This window comes from Lacerta agilis, chromosome 1, assembly GCF_009819535.1.
Source record: "Lacerta agilis isolate rLacAgi1 chromosome 1, rLacAgi1.pri, whole genome shotgun sequence".
Classification (NCBI taxonomy): Eukaryota; Metazoa; Chordata; class Lepidosauria; order Squamata; family Lacertidae; genus Lacerta; species Lacerta agilis.
In genome coordinates this window covers 49,542,914-49,546,254 of record NC_046312.1, presented here as the reverse complement: position 1 = coordinate 49,546,254, position 3,341 = coordinate 49,542,914, and positions in this window count along the sequence as shown.

Sequence of the window (3,341 nt, the reverse complement as noted above, 5' to 3'; positions counted from 1 at the left end):
ATAAGAAGTGTGCATGCACACGAAAGCTCATACCAAGAACAAACTTAGTTGGTCTCTAAGGTGCTACTGGAAGGAATTTTTTATTTTATTTTGTTTAGTCTTGCTTGTGTGAACTTGCTTTTTTGAGTACCTCAGAAGCCATGCCAGTTTTGAATGAGTTTTCTGACATTGCAGGAAACTCATTTAATTTCTCCTTTTACTTTTACTGCAAGCAGTTCATGAAATAGATTGAATCATGTCTATTGTGACTTATGTAGAGTTAATGTGGCACTGGGAGTAAGAGAGATGGAAAAGACCTCTTCTGTTTGGATTTTCCTAGCAATCTCCTTCCAGTGTAGTTGGTCCCCCCCCCCCCCCCCCTGTAGGTTGCAGCGCATTTGCATCTCTTTTGTTAAAGTACTCCTTAAGTCCTTCACTGCATGCATTGCCTTCACCTTATGGACTACTTGGAATTCTAGCCAGATTCATAGCGCCTTCAGATTATTGATCATGCTTTCTTGATTTGTTTTCAGTGTAACCTTGGCAGGGTTTATCCACCTCCCACCCCCACCCCCCGTCCAGCCTCAGATCAGTGGGAAATACTGAGTTTGTGATCTTGAGAAGAGATTGCTTTATATAGCAGGTCTCATATAATATAACGACCTGTTCTGAGTAATATTTTTTCCTGTGTGAAGCACTTCAATCCTGTTAGAGGTTAGAGTCTAAGAAGCTTATCACAGATGGATTCTCAGCAGTGTATGAAGCTATATAATGCCCTAATGGTTTACTCTCTTTTTACAACATTAACGCTGTTAAAATGGGTGACCTAGACTTGTTGAATGTTGAGACAGTGAAGGACAGCTTTGATGACACCTTGAAGACATGGGGAAACCATCATTCTAATTGGGGAACATGTGAAAACCACTTTCAAAAACACTTCTCTGAAAGCTTATCCAATACACTTGTTCATTGAAACCCTTGGACACACTTCACAAACAAACTAGATTGCCTATTCAGGCCTCTTGTTGGGTGTCCTTACTTCCTAAGCCATCATTTCTGGCTCCTCCCTAGCAGACAGACAAGTATAATCCACAGTATCCGGTGTTCTGTCTCCAAAATACTTAGTGAAACTGAAAGTAGCGATGAAGGAGTGAGCCCTATTTCCTACTTCAGAAGAAAGAAATGCACTTCCTTAATTTCAAATTCAAACTGTGACTTCAGTTCCTTAAAATGTATTCTTGCTTTTACAGTTGTGTTGTAACTATTAACTTGTTTTATAAATGTATTTATCCCCTAATTTCTTGTCTCGGTTAATTTGAATTGTTAATAAATCCAGCAAATCCAGGACTGGTTGCCTTGTATTTGATGTCTGGAAATGGAGTGCACAATTCTGGAACAACATAGTGCTTCTTTTCTTCCCCTTTGCCAGGAGTGGCTAATGTGTTGCCCTCCAGATGTTCCATCATTCCTGACAATTGGCCATGCTGACTGGGGATGATGGGAGTAGAGTCCCAACAACATCTGGAGGGACCCGTGGTTTAAATATTGGTGGCAAAACATGCCCAGCAACATTCCAGATGCATTCTCCATAAATGTTCAGATTTTGTTTTTAAATAAAAATAAAAATGCAGGGAAAATAGTTTTGGAAGGCTTAAGACAAAAGGATTTTGTCTTCCATGAGGCAAAGGTCAATAATAGAAAAACCATGCTAGTAACATTGATCAGTTATTAATAGTGCCATCAGTGTGCAACAGTGCTTTACAAAATACAAGTGAACAAATCTGCCTGAGATATTTACAACCTAAAATATAGCACACAGGAAGTGGATGCAGGATTGTGGTGGTTTGAGTAAACTACTACAAAATGGACATGCATGTGCTGTAGCCCTGAGGTACAAGAATCAGTTTTCATTTACACTTGTGCAGCTCCTGTAGTGCAAGAAGATTGAAAATCTGCAGAGGTTGGTTCTTAATGAAACTGAATCAAAGACAGCTCTAAGTTGTACTGTATATACCAGTAGTTCAGTTCCTGTCCAGGCCTTGTAGTCTTAGCCCAGTTCCTTTCTCCAATATTTACTGTTTTCAGATTTCTCAACAGTAATCACAAATTATTTAAGCAGACCATACTTTGTAACTAAGTTTAAAAATCAATTTCTTCTCTACATAATTTATGGATTTTGTTGCATGCTCTAATAATATATTTCCCGCAATCCTGAAAGGGATTGAAATTCAAACATGGAAATAATGAATGCCCCTTAAATTCATTCAAACATGCAGATCACTTCCTTAGTTGCCCACAGCCTTCATATTGACTGCTGTTAATATTAATCCTTATAAGAAATTCTGGGAGCTATTCAGTTCTTTCCAAGACATTGGATTTTTGTCACTTACCTTGGAGGCTGCAAATTGTATTTTCAAAGGATGACGTGCTTCTGCTGGGGGTACAGAAGCAACAAGTAGCAACCTGTGAGCATCAAAAATTTGTGCCGAAGTGTTCACTGGCTGCTCAGCCGTGGGTAGAAAGAAAACAGTAACACTTGCTGCTGTTAATTAGTCCCTTACCATGGGGTAACAGTTATATCAGCAGTAATATTTAATCTTTCTGGAATGGACTGCAAATGAATAGGTACCCAGTATTGCAAACAAGACAATGCTACTGAACTTGCACAAATACTATCCCTCCTAGGTCATTCTAAGTAGCAAATAGATTAGCTATATGCAACACAGCTGCTGTGTGGCAGATGAAAGGGTTTTTGGATGGGTTGTTTTTAAGGGTTTAGCCTGCTTGTTCAAAAGTCCATCAGGGTACAAATAAACAGTATTGAGAAACTCCTTGGATAAATAGATGATGATGATGATACTTTTATTGTCATTATACAACCTGAAATTAAATGAGCCTTCCTCCCCACCCAAACACTCAATCTCTTTCGAACAACACACCACCTCGCAAGTCAATTACGCTATGTTATTTTCCATTCAAGAGCCCACAGATAGAAGCAATTTTTTAGCCTGTTGGTACGGCATCTTACAGAAGAAGACCAGGCTACTTTTTAATCACCTGTAAGATAAGTTGAGCAGAGGATATTGATAAATCAATGCTGCAGGGAAAGCAAAAACAGTAGCTGAAATCAAATAAACGCTCCATATATTTTATGCATGTAAAGCAGAAAATCAGAATGGCTGTGGAAGGTTCAGCTGAAATTAGGCAGGTCCCTTCCTTGATGAACTTAAGGCACATGGCCATGACTTTGCTGTTCTAGCAGGCATTTCAAAGGAGTGGTTAGTTTTATGACACACCCCCCCCCAATTTTCTGTCGATTGTTTTAATGTACACTACTTAGAAATATAAATATTTAAGTGGTG